The following is a 24790-nucleotide window of genomic DNA, read 5'->3' on the forward strand; positions in this document are numbered from 1 at the left end:
GTGATGACATTTGGTAAACAGCATTGTCAAGACAAAAAGCCGAGTTTTCTGATACAAGGCCTATGCTGCATTACACTGTGCTGTGGACATGTTCTCATCCTGTGATGAGTGTTACAAGCTTAGAATATATGTAAGCTTTTGCTATTCTTCCCACCATACCAAATCAGGAAGAGCACACAAAGTTGCCAGAGTGAGACAGAAATGAGCAGAGTCACTTGAAATGGCAAATGTGAGAATAGCTCTTCAATCCTCTGACAAGAAGTAAACTCCTCAGGTCAAGAAGGCAACTTTAAGTATAATTCAAACTTTCATTTAATTAAATTATCTTTATACATCATCCACATGGGGCTAACCCACCTGCTTTTGGTAAACAAAGTCTGTGCATTCTAACTGCACAATGCCATCTGTAATCAGTTCCTTCTTCCCACATCTGCAGTACCTTCTACTATCTAGGCTTTTTATCATATCTCTCCTTGACTTTTTTCAATAATCTCAATCTTGAATGGCTCTTCACACAGGCCCATACTCACACTCCCATTAGTTTGGTCTTCTTATAAGCATAGTAGATACTCACTAAGATTTGCTTGAAAGAGAAGCTGATGTTTGCAGAAGCTGATTATAAAACATAATAAAGGCAACAAAGAAAAATTACAGAAGTATAAGTTGTCCCAATAATAAACTTTTTATATAAGATCTAAGGTAGCTCTTATAAATTTCCAATTGTAATGGATTGTATTAATGCAGTGCTCTCACTCCATAGTCAATGTTTAAGTTAAAATGTTGCCTCAGTCTGCTAGAGATGCCATAACAACATACCACAAACTGGGTGGTTTAAACAAGAGAAATTTATTTTCTCACAGTTCTAGAGACTCAAAGTGTGTGCCCAGATAGATAGGTTTAGAAAGACATAGAAAGAGAGACAGAAAGAGGAAGAGATTAAACTCTCTGTTGCCTCTCCTCATAAGGGCACTAACACCTTCATGAAGTCCCCACACTCATGACCTCACCTACCCCTAATTACCTCCAAGGGCTCCATCTACAAATACCATCACATTTAGGATTACTACTTCAACATATGAATTTGGGGGGTGGGGAAATTAAAATAACATTCAATCCTTAACATTCAGTCTTGCTGTATTTGGGGGAAGACGTAGGGGATATTATTTCTTCTACCTCATGTGCTTTTACTCTCAACCCTTACCTAGAAATATCTAAATTATGGTACCCCTGTTTTACATAGCATTCTTCATTTGTAGCTTTTCCCTATAGATTTAAAATTATATTTTATAATAATTTATTTGATATAGTTCCCACCAGAATGAAAGTTCCACAGAGAAGGAAAAGTATATTTTGTGCAGAACTATAACTGCAGTGTACAGCCAGGTGCTAGATAAACATCTCTTCAGTAAATGATTAGGAAGCCATTAAAAAATTTTAAGAATGCATTCTAAGAATCCCAAAACACCAATCAGAAGGAATTATATGCACCTCTATGTTCATAGCAATGCTATTTACAATAGCTAGGATCTGGAAACAACCCAAGTGCTTACCAGTAGTGGATAAAAAAGATGTGGTGCATTTACACAATGGAATACTATGCAACTGTAACAAAGAAATATTTCTTACCCTTTGAGACATAGAGGACCTGGAGGGTATTATGCTAAGCAAAATAAGCCAGTCAGAAAAAAGACCAGTATCACATGATGTCACTTATATGTGGAACCTAATGAACAAAATAGGTCCAGAGACTTGGAAGCACGCAACAGGCTGATGAATCTCAGAGGGAGGGGAGGTGGGGTAAAAAGATTAACCAAAGAACTTATATGCGTATATGCATAAGTCATGGACACAAACAATAGTGTGGTGAAGACCTAGGGAAGGAGCAAGAGCAAGGTGGAAAGGGTCAATGGGAGGGAGGGGAGAGGGACATCTGTGATACTTTCAACAGTAAAGATATATTTTTAAAAAGAGTTTTAAATAGAAAAGTGGCTTGAGCAACCTTTTAAAAAGATTGCTTTGAATGTTAGTATTGCCAATATAAAATGAGGATTAGATGATATATAAGGTCCTAATCATTCTTAGATTCTATGATTTTGTTTTCCTAAATATTTAGCAGAATTCTTAAAATTCATCTAATGTTTCATTTTTTCATGCCTTATTGTGACATGGGTACAAGATTAGTGCTAGAACCTTCTTGTTACAAAAGAGAGATATAAATGGAGGAGGATGTGCTTATTAGTTCATGCAAAGAAGCTAAAGTCTATTTCACCAAATAAAGGATTGTAGATGCAAAGTCAAGGGCTGCATAAGTATAATCTTGTTGATCCCCAATATGCACTCCCCCCCCTTTGACATTCCTTTCAGTCAGAATAATTGGCAAGTTTAAGAAGATATTTCAAACTCTTCAACGATGCCCTTGAATGTTGGCCCACACATACTTGATTCAGATGACTAGAACCCTTTGCATTTTTGTTTAATGCAAAATGATTATATGATAAATTCGTGATTTGTAAAGGTATGGAGATAAATTCACCTAACTAAATTAGATGACATTTTCAGAAGATACTAGATTTGAAAGAAAAGTAGAAGCCATCCAGCCAAAGTCTATCATGTAGGTATGTATTTGTTGACTCAGCAAACTTTATTATTTACCATACATCAGACACTGTGCTAGGTGCTGTGGACACTGGAATATGTTACATATGGGAAAAGTAAGGAAGAAAATAATCTTTTAAAGGTGACATTTGGTTGACTACAAGAGATAAGACCAGAAAGGGTGAGCCTCAATATTTGGTTCCTTCCCAGGATAGCAAGGATGGGAAAACTATGGCCCATGGCCCAAATCTGTTCAGCCTCCTTTTTTTGTAAAGTTTTATTGGAACACAGTGATGCCCATGTGTTTGTATATTGTCTATAGCTGTTTTAATGCTACAGTGGCAGAATTGTAACAGAGAATGTATGGCCAGCAAACTGAAAATATTCATTATCTGACCCTCTGTAAAATGTCTGCTAGCTCTCGTCCCAGGATACAAAAAATGTCCATGGGCTGCTTCTGGAAATGATTTTTCAAATGATAAATTTGGATGTAATGAGAAGTACTACCTTTCCTGTTTAGATGGACATTTTCATAAGGTATTTCCTTTATTTGTCTTCCAATAATGATAAAAACTGATGGTGTTGAATAAGGCATCTAGGGGTTATTTGGAATAAGCCAAGGGAATCTGGGAGATTTCCTCTACAAATAGAGGAAGAATTCCTGCTTAAAGAGTTACTTGCAGTCATAGTGTGCTAATGTGCTTAATATCTGTTTCTGGATTCAATTTGGATCAGTGTAATAATAAGAGACATTTTTGTTTCTGAATTATCAATGTCAGCCAGAGAGACAAACACTATTCCTCCAGAGACCAGTTGGCCTTTGGTGGCAGGTTGACTACATGGGGCCTCTTCCACACTTAGAAGGGCCAGACGTTTGTCCTAGGGAGAAAGATACCTACTTCAGGCATGGATTTCCTTTTTCCGTATGCCAAACCTCAGCTAGCTCCACTTCCCTGACACCATGAAGTCACATGCCCTCCCAATTACATACACAGTGTGTTGAAATTATTTACTTAAATAACTATGTAGAGTTAATAATTTTATATACTTATCTAATTTAATTCTCAAAATAAATCTCTAAGACAGTTTCTGATAATTTATCTCATAGTTGAGGAAACTGAGGCTATTAGAGGTTGAAAATTTCCCTGAGATCGTTTGCTAGAAACTGCTGCAGCAATATCTGCATTCCCACTACTCTGACTCCAGAGTTCATGTACTTAATCAATGTCGCAATTATTTCTATTGTAATTACTAATTTATACATTTTTGTATCACAGGAGGCTTTAAGCTCATTGTTACTAGCTAGTACAGAGTCTTGCTCATGGTATCCCAACAGATTTATTGAATTTATAAAGACAAAGAAAGAAAAGAGGGAGGGGCTTGACTTGACAGTGGTAATTGATAAGTAGTAGTTAAGGTGCCATGACTTTTAAATGTTTGCTTCTAATTTTACTGAAGAAACAAACAGCACATTACATGGTATTATAGTTATCCCTTCTCTATTTCTTTATAATTTGGTGTTCTAGTGATCTATTGCTGAGTAACAAATTACCCCAGAGCTAAATGACTTAAAACAACAACTTTTAATTATATTCCATGATTTTGTGAATTCTGAAACAGGCTCATTTGAGCAATATTTCTGACCCACATGACATTAACTGAAGTCATTTGATAGTCTTTAACTGGCCAATGACTAGTCTAGAGTCCCTTAGTCAGCTTCATTTACATGCCTTGTGCCTTGGTGGTGATGGCTAGCAGGCTGGAATTGGCTGGGTTGGAGATATTAACAAGTGCACCTATACGTGGCCTTACCAGCATGGCAACTTCTGGATAGATGGTCTCCATGACAAGCAAGGGCTCCCAGAGAAAATGTTCCAGGAGGCCCAGTTGCAAAAATTCTTATGACCTAGTCTTACAAGTCCCAGAATATCACTTCTTCCAAGTTTATTGGCTAGGCAAATCACCAAGTCCAGCCCAGGCTCAAGGAGAGAAGAATTAGTTTCCATCTTTCTGGGGATGAAGTAGTAAGTGGCCATTTTTAATCAACTATACTTGACTGTACATCTGGAAAAAAAGGTGTTTAACTTCTTAGTGGCTGTTTCTTTCAGGTCTCACTACTAGAGAGTTGTAGATTACTTGTGTGGAAAGACAACAGGGAAAATCTTCCTTACAGAGTAGTGTTTAGAGGCAGTCAAGCAGAGGGGTGGCAGGGAGGCTAGATCTGTGAAACTGGGAAAACCACTTAAACTCCCTGATATTCTATCTTCTTATCTGAAAAAAAAAAAGGAACAATAATACCTTCACAGAGTTCAAAAGTGTTTTTTTTAATTCTTTATTGTTGAAAGTATTACGTATGTCCCCTCCCCCCTTGTCCTCTTCCAGCTTGTCCCTGCCCCCCCAGTCCAAGACTTCACCCCCAACCCCCATTGTCTGTGTCCATTGGTTATGCTCATATGCATACAAGTTCTTTGGTTGATCTCTTCCCCCCAACTCTTCCCACCCATCCTCCCCTGCCTTCCCTCTGAGGTCTTCTTACTTACTAGGTTCTGAAAGTGTTAATGCATGGAATAATCGTACATATAATAAATACTTTCTAAAAAGCAGGCTTTTGAAATGTGGCTATTAACTCAGGAAAATAAGACACAAGATGGGATGCAATACAATTTACACACAAATAATTTAATGTGGGATGTAGTGGCTGCCTTAAACTAGCATGAACCAAAGTCATATTGTTTCAAAGGGGAGAAAGACTGTATCTGATTACAACAGCAGAGAAACCTTTATTATTACGATTGTTCAATGATTTCACTATCTCAACTATGCAGGAACCTATGGGTGATATTGTATAAAGTTCAGGGAAGTAAATAAGTCTCTTTAGTCTAGCCATAATTGTAATTTTCTGGAACATTGCTGCACTGGGCAAAATAATTTGGCTTCTGAAGATGCATCTGGACAATTCAGCACTGTTAATAGATTTGGTGTGTGTCTTTAGTGTTAATAATAAGACCTGCAACATAATCAGATGAAGAAAGCTAAGGTATGCAAGATTTCATCAGAATGGGCTGCACCCATGGCCTCTGGGAATTTTCATCCTGTGGTTCAAGGCCCTGTGTGCCTATCTGGTAATCAAGACCCCCAGCGCCTCAGTCATCAACCAGTTCCATATGGCAAAGGAGCACTAAACACACCTTGCTGCAGTGAATTGACTCAGATGTGGTATTTTAATTGGCATTAAACAGAATTATTATTTAATTAAAGCAGAGGCTAATTAATTTTCTGAGTCATTGTTTGTGCAAAAGGTGCTATATTCCAGTCCTAACCAATTTAGCTAAGTAACATCAAATACTCAATTTGGTGCCTTCAGGAGGTCTATTTTTATCCAAATGGATACCTTTATTAGAAATAATTTAAGATAGGGAATTTAGATTCACAGTGGGAGGGGAATTTACAGAATTCCTTCAGCTTGGACATTTTATAGATGAGAAAACTGAAACTCAAAGAGTTATCCAAGATCACAGACCTACTTAGGGCCAGGTCAGCCCCGGGACCCATGGCTCCAGACTCTCATTCCAGTGCTCATTCCACTCTGTTGCAAAACCTGAGCATTCTGGGAGAGGACCTATGGCATACCAACACTAGAAGCAACCTCACAAACTATTTATCCAGTAGCCCAATTATATTGTTGGAAAAACTAGGACAAGTGAAGGAAAAGATTTACCATGGTCACAAACTGAGCCATGACGAGGGCCCAAATTTATATTCTAATAAGTTGTCTACTATAACATGGTCTCTAAGGGTAATGCTCTTCAACCAACAGAGTGGATAGCCCTGTTGTGTTGAAGAGCATTGATGTGCCCTGTAGAAACATTTTTGTGATTGCTGTACATTCCAAAATCAAGCCTTTGGAAAAAAAACTCTCTTTTCTATGGAAAAATTAAAAGTTAAGTGATGCATAAGGAAGACCTATCTAGCATTCTGCCTAAGATAAGCCTCCCTCTTTCAAAGATCAGTTTTTCCATGAAGACTTCCTAGGGCCTGTGATCATTCTTCCCTCATTGAGTGTTCTCTTGTGTTTAGGTCTAGCTTGCATCTCATCACACAATTCTGAACCTGCTTATAAATCCCTTGCATGTAATTCTCAGTAATTAGTTTTGAAATTTCTGAAGGAGAGGGAGAGGGTCTCCACTGCCCTTTATTTTTAGTATATCCTCTCAAGAATAAGGTATGTGAATGGCACTCAGTACACACTAAGTATGAGCTCACTTACAATGACTCCTGAACGACTCGCAAAGCGATAGATTAGCAAAGACTAGAGATCTAGAATATAATGGCTACTTATTAAGCATGGGTTAGTCAAAAAAGCACTAAAGTCAGAGGGAGAAGAATTTGAATCCATACTCTTGTAATTACTGATTTTCTGGCATTCTGAGTTGCAATTTCCTCATTTGAAAATAGTCATTATAATACTGACTTCACACGTTGTAAAGATGAAATGAGGTAAATGTGTAAACCACTTGCATAATGCCTGGCAAGTAGTAGGTACCCAAGCAATAAATTCTAGTTTCCACATTGCTTCAGAGCATCCAGGAAAAGATGCTTCTCAACCTCCTTGTTGTTAGAGGGCAAGAGCCCCAAGACTCCTGGTGCGAGTTTAGCTCTCCCCAGGTAGAAAGAGCCATGCTTCTGTGTAGCCCCACTCTGTCTAAAATTTCCTCATCAATATGCAGTTTTCTGAGGTTTTTTGTTTGTTTGTTTTTGTTTTTATAAAGAATGGATCCTTAAAAGCCCATGTATATGTCTCAATTCTAAGTTAGATTGCCATTTTTTTTTCTGACTATACTAAGACACAGAAGTTAATGTTGACCTACTGTTGAAAACTCCTAGGCATATTTCTATCTTTCACACAGAAGAATGCAGACCAGTGTACTCATGTGATGGCCAGAGTGAAGCCAGCAGTTTGTTCTTTTGTCTGAGTGCAGCTGGAGTGAAGAAAACTGCCCCTGCCTGAAATGGTTGCCTTCATGTGGTACACACTTAGTGGTGAGTTATCAGCTATGCACAATCTCCAGCCATGCCCTTGGGAACAAAAGGCTGCTGCCAAGTTATTTCTTCAGAAGCACGTGAGTGACTCTTCTGCACTACATATGAGGGTGAGATGTGGGTGGTTGGGTGTGTGGTAAAGAGAGGTAGGTGAAATCTGTCAGCAACTGTTGCATCAAGAATTTTATGGGTTTTCCTATACCCAGATCTCCCAAGTTTGGGACTGCTGAATTGCCTGGGCTTATTTAAAAGATCAGTTTGAATCTGTAGGTCTCAGCCAAGGGCTTAGGGGACATCATAACAGCTGTGCCAGGGGAAACAGCCCTTAATGAACTTCAGGGATAACCCCATGAGGAAACATGACTCTTCCTCAAAAGGCCTGAGGGTGATTACAAAATCCAGGAATGGGTGAGGGGGGCAAGAAGAGTGAGCTGTGGATTGATCTAGAGACAAGTAAGGGCAAGGCTGGAACAAATAAATAACACCCCTGGGGAAGAGTTTAACTCCTCTGGCACAGGCTTTGAGAAACAGGCAGGAAAATGGTTATTACCATGGGATGGGGATGTAAATTTATGTCCCAGAGCAGCTCTACCAGGAAGAGTTCCCATAGATGAGGCAAGGCCAGGACACACACTGTTTCCTGTAAGGTGAGGCAGTCCTCTCTGATCTAGAGTGAGATCTCTCTTCCTCTTCTTCAGCACCCACATTAAACGGATGCATCAAGTCTTTCCCAAGGGCAGAAACCAAGAAAGGTTCACTAAAGCAGCAAAATAAAGTAGAAAAGGTGTGGAATTCGGGAATAAGAAAGGATGCATTTTGAATCTCAGTTCCTCTCTAATGAGTGAGTGACTTTAAGGGAGTCCCTTGATCCTTAGCCTCCATTTTCTCAGTTGTAAATGAGAGAGTAATACCTACCACAGTGTGTTGTTGTGAGGGTCAAATTAGATAATCATATTTAATAAAAGCCTAATATGCTAAGTGCCCAGTCGTCCGGTCATCTGTTCAACCAATCAAAGCGTAATATGCTAATGATATGCTAAGACCACTCAACCACTCGCTATGACATGCACTGACCACCAGAGGGCAGACAGTTGACCCGTCTACCAGTCGCTGTGACGTGCAGTGACCACCAGGGGGCAGATGCTCCAACTGGTAGGTTAGCTTGCTGCTGGGGTCTGGCTGATTGGGACTGAGCAAGATGGGCCGGACACCCCCTGGAGCCCTCCTGTGGTCCCTCCCTGGCTGACCAACCTCCTGCATTCCTCCCTGGCCCCAATTGTGCACCAGTGGGGCCCCTTGGCCTGGCCTGAGCCCTCTTGCAATACAGGCTGAGGGACTCCCCCCACCCCCCAGTGCACAAATTTCGTGCACCAGGCCTCTAGTATATATATATATATATATATATATATATATATATATATATATATATATATGTATACAGGCACTCTAGAAAGCACTGATAATGAAAGAGATTAGTCTCTCCTCCTTACTGAGCCAATTTCTTTTTTACTTTTTTCAGTGTTTATAAATATTGAATGATGACTGAGTCAAAGGAAAAGGGGGAGTAGAGATATCTAAGTTACAAATAAATGAAAAGAATTTTCCAAGAAATGCTTAAATTTCCTTTCCTCTGGAGCAAAGGAATGTTGGATGGAATTAACAACTTGTCAACTTATTCCTTTATGTCAGGTGTTTTGTATGTATTATCTCATTTGATACTCACAAAAAACCCTTTCAAGTATATGCACCCATTCCCATTTTACAGATGAGGAAACTGAACTTCAAAGAACTTCAAAGAAGTTCAATCATTTACCCATAGCAAGTGGAGAAGCTATGACTCCTAACCCCAATCACTTTTTGCTATGCTGCCTTAAGCAGTTTACGGATCCTTTGGGATGACAAAGCAAACATATATAATGTAGTGGCCTAAGAAATTGCAAAGGAATGGGTAGTGGGGGTCTGGTTCAAGAAGTCTTTCTGGAGGAAATTTAAGGTGGGTTTTGAAGAGTGTATAGGATTTGGGCCAGTACAAAAAGATCAGGGATATATTCCCAATCTGGGACTAAAAATAGACAAAGGCTCAGAAATAGTAAGACACCGAGAATGTTCAGGTGATTGTGTCTGAATGCCTATTAAATATTTCAATTCCTGAAGTAATTTTACTGATAGCTTTAAGAGTCTTTAGTCCTTTTTCTGGTTTTCTAAGAAAGGAAATATTGGATTACATGTAGAACAACAAACCCGAAGTTCTCAGAGATCAGTGGGGAGATGGCTTACAATCCATGCTGCTTGAACAATCTAAGGAATCGTGAGGAGCTCCTATGGAGGATGCCTTGAGAAGCCTTGAGGGAAAGAGAGATCCCATACCTACTGCATTTCAATACAGTTTTAAAGCTAACTTATTTTAATTATTTATTACTTCTGGGTAATATTTTAGATTTTGAAACTACTGATCTAAATATAAACTATCTTTTGTAGAAGAAAAAACAAGCCCAGAGGGGAAGTAATTTGCTTAAATTCATAAAACTGTTCATGGAAAGCACAAACTAAAACTCTAGGCAGGACACTTCCTACTGCTTAATCAACTTTGTCTTAAGACTACAGAAAAGTAATATCTCAAGGAATCATCTTGTTTCAAGGTCAATTTTTATATTTAAAGGACCTACTGAGCTGGGATGTTCATCAGATGCCAGAATCCCCAGCTATGGACTCTCATCTTCAATTTTTCTGCTGTCTGTGGTGTCTTATTATATTGTTAGATGGCTCCTATTGTTTATAAAGTGCTTCCTCATGTTGAATCTTATTTTGCCTAGTAACAAAGAGAATCAAAGGAGATGGGTGTAAAAGGGAGAAACATGAAATTGAGATTTTCAAAATAGAAATCTGGCCAACTGCTTTTTGGTTCTTAACTGTTTTTGATGAATCAAACTGATTCATCAACTCCTTTAAGATATCAGAACTTGAAGATCTTATTTCTTCCCTACTATCTAATTTTCACCCCATCTGCACTAATTATAATAATACTAACATTGTGACCACCTGACAATTATTTTATGTCCCATGAGTATTATTTCCTCTCTAAATCAACTTTGTGACTCAAATTCTTTCTCTGAGAGAAAATTTCAAGAAATCTCATTTCAGGAAATTTCCTTGCTGTCTTAAAATAGTTTAAGGGTTATCAAGGGTAAGAATTAAAATGTGGCCCCAAGAGATAGGATTAATAATTTTATTAGGTAGAAGTAGTAGCAGTGCATATTATACTTTAATGTAAAGAGAAGAACTTGATTAGACTCAGTAATATGTGTAAATAGAGCTGGTTGCCTTGTGAAGAGCTGAGTATTGTTTATATTTCAAGATGAAATATTATCAAAGAAATATGTTTTCTTTTGATTCAGAACCATAACATCAGCCAGAATTTACATTTTCTATTCTCCCAACTCTCAGAGATGGGAGAAAGCTAATTTTCTCCATATGTTTTCAGTTATGGATTTTGAATCCTAGAAGGTTAGATCTGGAAGGGTCTTTATAAGGTCATCAATCCTCTAGTTTCGTAAGTGGAAACTGAGACTCAGCAATAAGACCGCTGAAGATCGTGAGAATCAGCAATTATGCCTTCTGAGATATAGATCATGCAATGTTCTTCCCAGTGCTCTTTCTAATTTGTCACCCCTGTCCTGCACCATTGGCAGGTGTGGTTATAGAATGCATATTACCTAGTGCATAAATGTAAGAAGTAAACATGATCAGTCAGGCAAGCCACAAATTTGAATAGTTATACACCAGGCTTTCTTTTAGGGTTGAGATAAGTAGCTAAAAAACAGAAGGACATGAGGCACTTGAGTGGAAAGGAGATATGACCATTAAATGTAGAAGAGATCCAAAAATAAAGTCAAGGAAAAAGGAGAGGCTTACAAAACCACAGGAAAACTGGGATCAGTTATATTGACTGTGTGTGTCAATGTTAGCTGTGCACAACAGTATTTTGCCATGTGCATACATACAGTTTAATTGGAACATTGTCACAGAGCTGAATGACACATGGTAGCATGCTTTGCATGTTTATGAGCTATTGTCAATGCTTCCAAATTGATTATAAAGGAGCTTTGTTCCAAAGGCTTTGTTAATTGAGGTATCACTGCAGTGTTACAGATGGCTTATAAAAGATGCCGATGAAATTGGAAAGTAGAGTACTGAGATGACTGGTTCATCACCCACCAAGCTCTCCAAATCTCACAGCTGGGGTCATTAAACTCCATCTGTGAAGTAAGCACTGTCCTAAAGATCAGAGCCAAAATCCATTCACTTATATATTTATTTATTTATTCATTCATCCATCTATTCATCCATTCATACAACAAGCACAAGCATACTTATGTTAGAAACTCAGCTGCATCTACTAGCGGTAAGGACAGTCTTATGAAGGTATGTAATAAGTTTGACCCAACCCCTTCCATATAATCTTCCTGTTAGCAACACATTGATATCTTGATGCCAGTCTATCTATATACTTTATCAGATTAGTGCACATATATATGGTGAAATATCCTCAATGTCTTTAGATATTATTATTAATGATTAAATGCATAAAGTAAATATGGATTTCCATCCATTATTTATACTTTATTGATATTTCTAAAGGTATAAGAAGGAAAATCTAATAAAAGAAAAGGATAGCAGAGGCCTATATTTTCCTTCAGATTTTGAAAAATGTTCGCCTATTGTCATCTAATTTCAATGCAAATAGTATATATTTATTCTACTTTATGTAATGACACCACCTTGGCTTTTAATGTAGGTTGTAATAAACTGCTTCAGCCCTTTAGATAAAAAAAAAATCCTTTATAAAATATTTAACATACATATCTTATTTAAAATATTTATATTATGCAAAGTTATATTTTTGTGTAAGTAGCATATATGTTCTCTTTTTTTATAATGAGGTTTATGTATTGTATAATGTTTTCTTTTTTTGTGGAAACCCAGATCCAAATATGATGCTTATTCAAAGAACCACATCAACCCTTCTGGTTTATAGGTTTGCTTACTTGATTTTTGCTTGATACTGATTTTTTTCTATTTAGTAAACACATTTTGCAAGTGGCCTTTTTTTTCTTAAGCCATCTCAAAACCTAATCAAATTGAAATTAAGTTAAATAATAATTAAGTTAATAATATATAAACATTTGTTTGCATATTTAAAGTTGTCTAATAAACTTTAGATTTCAGCCATGATAGAATAGTTTGTAATGTATCAAAGACAAATACAACTATTAAAATATGTATATTTTATATTTCTAGATAAAACACATATTTGAAGGCATTTAAAAGCAAAGAATGCAGGCAAGATCTGAGGGCTATAAACCCTAAAAGATAAAAGCACAAATGTGAAGCTTCACATGCACCTGGCATTTTCCCTGGAAGAACTTTTCAATTTGCATGGCAGGGCAGCAAGGCATGGGTGGTGATGAGTCCAAGCAGGAAGCAGTAGCCCAGGTAGAGCATCCAGAGGTTAGAGTTTGTGGTTACCAGTATGTCTAGGGCTTAAGGTAAAAAATCCCAGACAAGTGAATACCCTACAAGTCAGCTTTAACATGTAATATACATATTTTGTTGGAGTTATTGACCAACTCCAGAGCTGAGTATGTAAAGAATTAGAAATCCAGAAGAAAGTAATAGCTTGGAGACTAAAGACATTCTCAAAAAGCTAAATAATCATAAACTATTGAAAACAGAGATTACATCTCAAATCCTACCAAGGTAGAAGAACCTTGGTAAATATTCTGATTTTTATTTAAGACTCCAGAAAGGACCATGACTAAGAGAAAAGACTGTGTATTAAGAGTAAGGGCTATGTTTTCAAAGTATGGGCAAAGATGAAACACCTGATCTAACAAAGTTCAAAACCAGTCCTTAACAGGATCAATATGATGTGCACATGCTTTATCGTCCTGATTGAGAAAATCATAATCCTCTATGAAGGAATATAACATTAATTAGAATCTCTAATTGTTTCACCAAAAATATGACATGAAACTAAAAATTAGAGAATATGGTAAAAACAGAATCAAATGACCAAAATGTTAGGGAAAAAAGTATATAATTAAAGCAGGGCCAAAATGTACTTATCAGACAGGGAATTATAAATAAATAGAATTAATATAAAGGCAACATAGAAAAAGATAAATAATTTTATCAGTAACTTAAAATTTATAAAAAGTTAAATAGAAATTGTAGACCTATAAATACTAAACTGAACTTACAAACTCAATAGATGGGATTAGTAGTAGATTAAAGGCAAAACAACAGAAGGTAGTGAACTAAATGGCAGGTCAGTGTAAGTTATCCAGATAGAAGCATCAAAAGAAAAAATATATATATAAAATAAAGAAAAGTATATAAGAAATATATGAGACACAATTTTAAAAAATAACACATAATTGGAATGAAGAAGAGAAAAGGGATGATGAGGGTTGGCGGGGGCTGTGGGGGAGAGAAAGAGAAGAAAACATAAGCAGTATTGGAAGAAATACTGGCTATTTTTCAAAACAAGTGAAAGATATGAAACTACAGATGTAATGAGTTCTATGAACCTCAATCTGAATGAAGCAAAAAATAATAATATCTAATGTACACATGAGTAAGCACAGGGCTCATTGTATATAAACTTATTTCTACACTATGAAACATTAGGCACCTTGAGACTAGGATATGAGCCTGGCTAATAAATAGCTGTGGCAATACCACTAGTAAATCACCATGTCCACTAAAATGTTGTCTATTGAAAACCAGAATGTTTAATCTAAAACAGAATTCCAGACCCTACGGAAAATGCTGGTCTGTGATCTGAGATGTATAAAGTCAATGAAACCTAAAAGACCATATTCAGGATAAAGCATCCATCTGAATAGTCTGGACAGAGATAGAAAATGAGACTCATAGAGTTACTGCATCTAAGGGATGGAACTTGGAAGTACCAGACTGAGTCATCCATCTCTTGGGAGCCACCAATAGAAGGCAGATCCTTTAGGGTTTTCTAAGGTCCTGAGGCGTAACTGCTATGGCTTCGTATGGGGTACCATGACCTAGATCACAACAAAGTGGAAACTGAAGAGCTTAAACAGGTTTGGATAATACCCAATTTTTTCTTTGAGTCCCTCTAGCTCCCTGACCTTTCATCTGTTCAGTCTTCAAATTTGGAACATGCTTCACCATAATATTCACCCTTCCATATCTCAGTCTTTCTCTCCCTACCTTTATGTCAATCTTTGCATGCATAATTGTCTTCTTATTCTAATTCCGTTTCCGTAGTCTTTGTTCTTAGAATTTGACTACTTATTTAACTTTTGACCAATTTCCTGCTGTACCAGCCATTTCACAGCATCAATCTCATATTTGTATCCATCTGGGCCTTGAAAGGTAATTGATAATCTAGAATTTAAGTCTATATGTACTCTCTGGACACATCAGTTCCCATAATTTACTAGGGCATTGAATTTACAATCACAGTCTGACTTTTCAAAGGTTCTCTGTTCTTCCTAACCTCATTCTGAAAGTGAAGTATTCTGAGAAAATAATGAGTTAATAGTTTTCCTTTAGAAGTGAAAAAGAAACCTAAACTGAATAATAATAGTAATAGATAAGCAGCAGTAACAGCAGAAGTCAGAGCAATGTTCAATGAGTTCTGGCAGCTTCTTTCTTATGAGCTTTTTTGGGGGTTGCATATTAAGGAGTTTGCCAAAGCCAAACCATTCCTAGGTTTCACGGTGCTAATTCCTATTTTATAGTTTTGTGTGTTTTTTCAGGAAAGTTTCCTCTCTCTAGAGACACAGGTCAATCCATTATCCATCGCTTTGGTAGCTGGCTTTGTCATTGTCTGGGTAAAATAATGAATTTGAAAAGTATTTAACAAACTTTGTACTTCATTTGTTCTTTCCTCTTTGTCTTTTGAACAGATTTATTTTCCTCTACAATTACTCAAACACTTTTATATCATGTATGCACATAATCTTTTGGGGATCTTTTTTGCTACTATTGTTGACATGGGACTTTTTCCTATTTCCCATACAAACGGATAAGATACCATTCTAAAAGCACATAATTGAGAAGTTGTAGCATGTCCAAAAGATGAAAACAATTCATTTGGGTTATAAAACCTTGTTTGAGAATTAAATTTGTCATTTCCTCTTGTATTGGATGTTTAGAAAACTCAAACTCTAAATCCCAGAAGAGTATGGTAATACTTGTTTAATTGAATAAATACAAATAACCTACTTAGTACTGTTGGAGGAAGTGGTAGAAAAAATGAAAGATGATATCATGGTTTCTAATCCCATTTCTACCTCTAATTTTCCATGCAACTTGAAATAATACATTTATCCTTCACAAGCTTCAGATTGTTTGTTTGTTTGTTTGTTTTTATAAAATGAGAAGGTGGCCTGGGTTAAAAGTTAATATTTATTGGAAACTTGCTATATGTCAGATACCATTCTACATATATAATTCTTTATTGTACTAATCCTAAATGACTACAGCTCTGTTATTGTACTTATTTAACAGCCAAGGCATCAAGGCACATAAAGTGTAAGTAATTTTCCCAAGATCTGACTGCCAGTAAGTAGCAGAGGTGCGGGACAAATCAGGCAGTCCACCTCCCAAATCCATTCTCTCAGTTATTACACTCTATCACCTCTTTATACTGTTTCTCCTGCTTTAGATGTTCTCTAAGGCCTTTATTCTAATTAATGTCAGACTTAAGACTACTAAAACTACTGTCAAGATGATACTCTCTTAACTGAATAGACTTGCCTTTTGGGGACTTCCCAATGATATGTCCAATGGCAGGATCTGGCAATACATGTTAGTACTTAATCTGTCTATCGGCTTTGACTAAATACTTTTGAGGCCAACACAAATATATATATTTTTTATATCAGCACATATATAAATTCAAGTGTCCATTAGGAAACATAGTATATACCAACTGATGCAGCTGTCTTTGCTATATGGAGAACCTAATTGAAACTCTAATTACCATAACATGTGCTGAATTTTAATGTTGTGCTTCTATTTGTGATTTGAGGTTTGCACTAGATGTTCAGTAAAAAGCTTGCACTTTGTTTTCTGCCTGGAAAGTCAGTACTTATTTTTGATCTCTTACTTGATGTTTTAAACCTTCTTTCTTTTTAATGACTTTGCTCTTGGATTTGAAATTCAATCTTGACAATAGCTGGGTTTTATGTTTTTTTTGGAAGTCCAGAAACTTTTTAAGAGGGATAAAGGGAATGTCTAAATTGTTTCTCTTTTAGTGCCCTAGGAAAAGGCACATGCATTCATTTATTTTTTATTTATTTATTTTAAGAAATGCCCAAATACGGTTTCCAGAGAGTATTCCCTCATGTGCCTCACATGTCTGGTTGGGGTGAACTTAGACGCCAGGGACCAGTGGTTTTCATGGAGCCTCCTGTGCTCAGATGGCACTGCTATGTATCACCTTGAGCCTCCTGGATGCTTAAGCTCCTAATTTGCTGATTGCCTTTAAAACCATGAAAATGTCTAAAGCCAAAGGATTTATTCAAAAGTCCTGAATTGTACCACCTTGAGTAAGAGCCCTCATTCTATTAGATGACTATCCTATCTTTAGAATATTGAGCAAGTAGTGAGAGGAATTTTGGTTGAATAGCTTCTTTTTTCTTCATTTATGAGTAGGTTTCATAGATGAAGAGGGCATTGTGGTCCAAATTATATTCTTTTTTTGAGAATGCAAAGATCTATTTCCCACATTCAACAGCATTCTGGTAAATGATTAAAACCTGGCTCTCAGAGAAGCAGGAGGGCCTCTGATTTGCTGTGTGTGTCATACTCCTATCATGATCAACTTCAAGCTACCACATGAATCACTGAGCAGGAGGTTAGGAAGAGTTGCCTCCAATTTGCTTTTGTGTGGCAGTGTGAGCTGGCTCCAGCACACCTCATCTCCTCCAATGGGAATTTAAATATCACTGTTAAATGATGCATGCCTGTAATGCATATGAAACAGTGGGAACTTGTATCTACAGATGTGGTATTAAGCCTTATTCTGCCGCTAACCAACACTGTCACCTCAGAGAAAAACTTTGAACTCTCTAAATTTCTCCTCTCCACTGGAAACATGTGGACAATACACAGCTTTCTTGGAAGGTTCTCAGAAGGAGTTCAGGGATGGCTAAAATGATAGCACTGGAAGTCAATAAAGTAAAGAAAAATAATATAAAGATAAAAAATGAAATGGCTAAATTTTAAATTATTTTTAAGGTGAGCAGAGTAGATACAGAAAAAGACATGTGGACAGGAAGTCACATATTAGCATGGCGTATAAAAACCTGGCCAAAGAGCACATAATAACAGTATAAGGAAATTACTAATGGCAGGAACAAGCTCAGGCACCCAGACCTGATGAAGTGAACAGTGGAGCACAGACATCTTTCTGGTCTATTCGAATGTACCGTTGGAGGGAGAGTCCACAGGCCAAGAAAAAAAGGGAGGCTCTCAGAGCAAGCCTGCCATGAAATCCCTCAGATCTTTTTATTTTTATGGGTGGGAGTTGTGAAATGCTTTTTGCATCTATAATTAGGGAATGAAATGGAGCAGATGGCTACAGCGCAGTTATAATTAAAGTATAATGCACAGTAAAATCACCTTGTGCAGCCAGCGATGCATCTGTGCCAAAAAATATTTATTCTCTTTCACTGTGCTTTTCAACCTCTACTTTGGGCTGCGGGGAATGGCTGTTTCAGCATGACACTGATTTCACATACTCTCTTTATGTACCAGAAGTTCCAGTCACCAATTCTGGAATTGTATTCAATTACATTACTTATAGAGTCTTCTATTTAATAATGAACATTTTATTGTTAAAATACAGGCACATGCTTCTCTTTAATAGCACAGTGCTATTGTGTTGAATAGATACCCTCTTGGGTTAAGAATTCATTTATACACTTTTCAGCTGCACTAGTAATAAGCTCAGAAGAATAAACATCTGATGAAGAGAGAGAGAGAGAGAGAGAGAGAGAGAGAGAGAGAGAGAGAGAGAGAGAGAGAGAGTGTCTTTATCCATGTCTCAGTTGGTAGGAATATAAGGAAGTTGAAACCAGTTATATAGGAGGACAGGCCCATATGCTGACTTCTAAAATGCTACCTGTGTATTTCTCTTCCCTTCTACATGAGCAATAAAGCAGCAGTGGAATCAGCACTGGGCTAGAAGCAGATGGCTGTAGTGCTAAGCCTAGCTTAACTTCTGACGCCTGTGTATTGCCTGGACAGTCACGACTTTTCTCTTGGCCTCTCTTTTCTCACCTATAAGGTATAAAGGTGAACTACATGATCAATGTGGGCCTTTCAGTTTATGCTTTATTTTGTTTTCCCCTTAAGTTTATCATAAGAACTATTTTTTCTATGGTAAATATTCCATCACTAATTCTAATTTTTCTTGAGAGAAGCATGGCAAGCCAAGGGTTCTTCCTTTCAGAGTTTTTTGTTTTTGTTGTTTGTTTGACAAAGAAGGCAAGAGCTTGGTGGCTGGTTCAAACTAACTTCTGCTTTTCTTTTGCCAGGAACCCTTGGACTCCCCATGTAAGCCACAGACAGTCCCTTGGGGGGTTTATTCTACTGTAGTGGTTACTGCCTCCATGGACAAAAGATCACACCCCTGAAGTCCCAGAACTTTTACCTCCTGTCTTCTGGTTTATTTAGGCATTTTACCTACATATTTTCCCTTTAAACAGTAAACTATTCTTCCTTACTGTAACAAAAGTGTAACATCACTCAATGACCCCAGGCTCCAGCCCTCATCTGGAAAAGAAGATGATTTCATTTTCATTTTCCCATCAGAAAAATGAGACGAAAAGAAACGAGACAAAACAAACAGAAATCTATCTTTCTCTTTCTAAGATCAGCCCCAACTGTTAACTTTCCAACCAAGACCCTACAAATATCATATCTTAAACTAAACAGTCAGCTACTGAATAAATCGATTAATAGAGCACTTGAAGAAACAAATGTATTTTCCTTAACATGGAATTAGTAGAAAAGACACAATCATTTTACTATCATAGGGAAGCATTGTGCAAATGCTTTGGAGCCAGAGTCCTAGGTCTGAATTTCAAATATGCCACTTTACTGTGACGTGATCTTGAACAAATTCTTTCCCTACTTTGACTTTTATGTTTTTCATCTATAAACAGAAAAAAAAGATAAAAGCTAGATTGCAAGATGAAGGAAAGAATAAGAAGTGGTAAATATAATGTTTGGCAGACAGCTACTCATCAAATTCTATCTACTATTTAGCTCTCATCTGTCTGATAAGCCCCCCTGCCCTTACCCATGTAGTCAAATTGTGAGACTTCTTGGTAAAAATTTAAAAGTAGAATGAAGGATGATAATTTTCCACACAAATTTGAATGGGTAAAGGAGAAACCTAGGCCTCTGCAAATTTCCTTTCTTGGATGTTTAGCTGAAGATAATCTCTAGGGAAATGCAAACAAGGTCTTGGCTAACAGCATGGTGGAATAGGATTTCTAGTTTACCAAGGATCCCAAATTTAACCAGGAGTTAGCAAGATTTAGATTACTTATGAAGGAAAAACATTGGCATTAAGTTTAAGAAATGAGTCATTTAATGCACCTATATTTTATTATGTTATTTCCAACACCAAAAACATGAAAAAAGGTGAGAAAACCTTACCTTGGTAGTCTGTAAACCTATTTATAAAGCTTTCACATTAAGCATCTTATTTGAGCCTCTAAAAATCTTAGGTTATACATAGATCAGAAGTTCATTTTACATATTTTATTTATCTGAGGAACAAAGAGAATAAGTCATTTTTCTAAGCTACCCAAGAAATAAGCAGATGGGCTTTTCCTGACATCCTATTTCTCTCTCTACTGCACCAAACAGGTGAACAGGATCTAATGTTGCATTCTTCCCCAAGTGACACCCATGCAGGATCCCAGAGTTCTAGAAGCTTGTTTCTCTTCCATTGGTATCGCTTGTTTTCACTGAAACAACATGGGGTGGAAAGCCCCTCCTGGGGGTTCAATTTCCTATGACTAAAATGAAAACAAAGATGCCTGCCTTGCCTACTGATATTAAAGCTAAAAAGGAAGCTCAGTCTCCTAATGTTAGGCCACTGCTCATTCCAAGTCAATAGTCTTTTATTCAAATTTGACAAGAAATTTTATATCATTAGTAAATATTTTTATCAGAAGTATGTTTCTGTCAAAAATGTGTCAGTGCCATGTGGGGAAAATGCAAGAGTATCTGAGTTATTCTTCAAAACATGAAAGCCAGCTCTATACCATGGAGTCCTGTGATCATGAGCTATTTGTGCCCCTGTAGTAATATGTCTGCCTTAACTAAAGAATTTACTTGTATTATGTCATAATTTGCATAATTGTCTCTATGCTAAATTGAGACAGGGAACAGTGTCTGATCTTCAGAAATCCAGTATAGATACTGGTACCTAATATCTGATCAATAAATATATGTTTAATAAAATAAACATTTAAAACCTTCAAAGCTTTATCCTTTATTATGATGGGCTAGGAAACTAGATAAAATCTCATTAAAAACAGCTAAGTATATTAGAAAAAAAGATCTTACATGCATCATCGAGTTAGAGAAAGAGCCAAAACAAACAAACAAACAAAAACAAAAACAAAAAAAACCCTCTAGATAAAGCAGTAACTGAAGGTAGGAACCCAGAAGTGTGATGGAGTATTAAAGGCAAATTTCACTCTGAGGTGTTTATTGACCAGGTTGAACTTGAACTTTGGTTTTCATAGTTTCAAAGGACATAAAGAATAGGCGATAAAATAGCAATCCACTGTAAGGAGTCTACAAAGATATCCTGAAATTCACTGAGAGTACCAAAGACTATACACAAGTACAAAACATTAAAACAAAAATAAACATATTCCCTCTCACCCAGATGACATTAAGGAAAATCAAAGGTCACAAACCTCAGTACAGAGTTGAGGAAGAAAGCATCGGTAATCATAATTTAAAATCTTAGGCTATTCCTAGCAAGTTTTCAGCCTAAATTCATACCACCTTATCAATCCTAACATGTCAAGATAAAAACTTAATTATGTGTTGACTGGTATTTCCTAGAGGAATTCACCATCATTCAACACCTCAAAAAATTTCATAAATGATACTCATTAAAATGAACGATTCACATAAATATATAGAACAGAGTGATGGTTGCCAGAGGGGTGGGGGCTTGGTGGGGGTTGGGTGAGAAAAGTGTAGAGATTAAGAAGTATAAATTGGTAGTTACAAAATAGTTATGGGTATGCAAAGCACAGCACAGGGAATACAGAAAATAATATTGTAATTACTACATATGGTTTCAGGTGGGAACTTGAAATATTGGGAGGATCACTTTGTAAAGTATATGATTGTCTTATTACTATTCTGTACACCTGAAACTAATACAAAATAATGTTGAATGTAAACTACAATTGAGAAATAAAATTTCTTAAAAATCTTAGTATTCACACACTTGTACAATAGTCTCCCCTTGAGTGAAAGGGCTGGATGTGGTAATGTTCTGATAAATAGAATACATCAAAAGTGACAAAATGTTATTGCCATGATTATGTATGCCTATGACTCTGTCTGGCCAGCATTTTCTCACTCATGTGTCCTGGACTTAGTTGCTTTGATGAAGCAAGATGTGATGTTTAAGAGGCTCATGTGCCAAGGAACTGAGTGTGACCTACAGCCAACCATCAGTAAGAAACAGGCCCTTAAGCCTATAGCCTTTAAGGAACTCATCCGGAAAACAGCCACAGCAATCAAGTCTTGAGATATAGATACAGCCTGACTGATAGTTTGATGCAGCCTTATTGAGTCTCTAAAGCAGGGAACCCAGTGATGTTGTGCCTGGATTTCCGATGCACAGAAATTGGGAATTAATAAACATGTGTTGTTTAAAGTTGCTAATTTTTTTGTGATAGATAACAAATATATTACTAAGTAATAAAAGCCAACCATGAAAAATACATGTGAGTATAAAAAAACCCTATATAGAACAACCACATATTTTTAGAAAAATACCAAATAAATATTTCTACAAATTAAAAAAAAAATAATGAAAACATAAAATAACTCAGGGAGTGGGCTTTGCAGTAGATTGACACAGCAGATGAGAGAATTAAAAAGTTAGAAGGGAAGATTGAAGAAATGACCCAAAATGCAACTTAGAGGGACAGACGTGAAAAAGGAGGTATTGAAAGGAGGAATTAAAAAACACACTGAGTGATAATTTTCCAGAAATGATGAAAGACACCAACCAAAGTTTCAAAAAGAACATTAGTGGAAAAACTGGTGACTCTGTCTAGAGTCTGTAGTTTAGTTAATGTTATTTTTTTAATCTTGACAAATGCATAATAGATATGTATGATGTTAACATTTGGAGAAACTAGGTGAAGGGTATATGGGGACTTCTCTACTGTCTGTGCAACATTTCTGTAAATCAAAAATGTTTCAAAATAAAAAGTTTGTTTTTTAAAAAAGTTCACTCAATAACAAAATGGTTATTTGTGTGAAGCTATTCATCTGTTTTTACAGATAATTTTTCCAATTGTGAAAATTGACATAAATGTTCAAAACTTTATCATAGTAAAATGGCTAAGTAGGAGCATTTATTTCAAGTAAGTAGACATGAAGTACTAGTTTAAAATGATAATTATGACCATTGCGAATATATTAAAAGTTCAGAATATATAATAATTGTGTGCCTCATTATGAATATCTAGATATTCAAAAAGTCTTATACATATATAAATTTGTATACCTTTAAACAAAGTTTAGGAGGAAATGCCAAAACAAAAAAGTAGATAGCAGGTTTATAATTTTTTCACTTTAATGTATTTATAGAGTTTTTCAGATTAATATAAAATATTTTTGGATACATATCAAGTCTCTCTAACTCTTGATTCTCATACTTTATTACAGGTATTTGGTGGTAAAATTTAATGAAAGGCTAGCAGACATAACTCAAAACATCATTTGACATCAAGAAAGTACAGTGGATTTTGGAGAATTAGCCCTTATAAAAAGAGGAAAAGGGTCTTAAATTGCTTAAAATATAAAGAGCTCTACTCACACAAATTCTTGGGTTATGATTTCATTCATTAACTACCATAAAGTTGGCTTTCTAGACGAAATAACTTATGAAGGTAATAACATTTCAGTTTCTAATTAAAGCAGAGAAAGGGAGGTTTTTATGTGCGTGTGTGTGCATGTGTGTGTGTGCGTGTGCGTGTGCGTGTGTGTGCGCGCACATTAGGAGTAGATAGTGCGAATACTTTTAAGAAACCTTGAACCCTAGCCGGTTTGGCTCAGTGGATAGAGCATTGGCCTGTGAAATGAAAGGTCCCAGGTTCGATTCCAGTCAAGGGCACATGCACGGGTTGTGGGCTTGATCCCCAGAGGGGAATTGCAGGAGGCAGCCAATCCATGATTCTCCCTCATCATGGATGTTTCTATCTCTCTCTCCCTCTTCTTCCTCTCTGAAATCAATTAAAAAAAAACACCCTGAAAAATCTTGGGGAGAGACATTTACCAGGCACAACATCGAACAGTGTGAGTAGGATTTGCAAGAAATTAGAACAGTGAGCAGAGTACATTGCAAGAAGTTCAGTTCATTAATGCTCCTCCCAGCTCATCCTCTATCAGAATACTAGAAATGAGTTTCCTTTTGATTCGCCTGTCAGCTCTGGGGCCTGGATTTTTGAGATGTGATAAACCAGTGTTATTGAGGCAATGAAGACTCTCATAGTCAGAAACTTGAGGAGACACAGCACTGATTAAGGCGTTGGACCATGACAGATCAAAATCTGAGTGCAGGTGATGTAAAAATATTACGTCTTCTACTTTCTTGGGCTGTTTACATAACTTGAATTGGTTCATTTTGTATTTCATTTCCAAACAAACTTGAGGCAGAATCTGGTTTAAATACATTATCAGTTATTTACATAAATAGCCCCTGAAGGTATTTTACTCTATTTTTTTCTTCTTGAAGCTAGAACTACAATCAGCTATATCACAATTTATTACCCAAACACAAAGCCCCAATTATTCTGTCAGGATTATAGTTAAGAATATTTTA

This window comes from Myotis daubentonii, chromosome 3 (assembly GCF_963259705.1).
Source record: "Myotis daubentonii chromosome 3, mMyoDau2.1, whole genome shotgun sequence".
NCBI lineage: Eukaryota > Metazoa > Chordata > Mammalia > Chiroptera > Vespertilionidae > Myotis > Myotis daubentonii.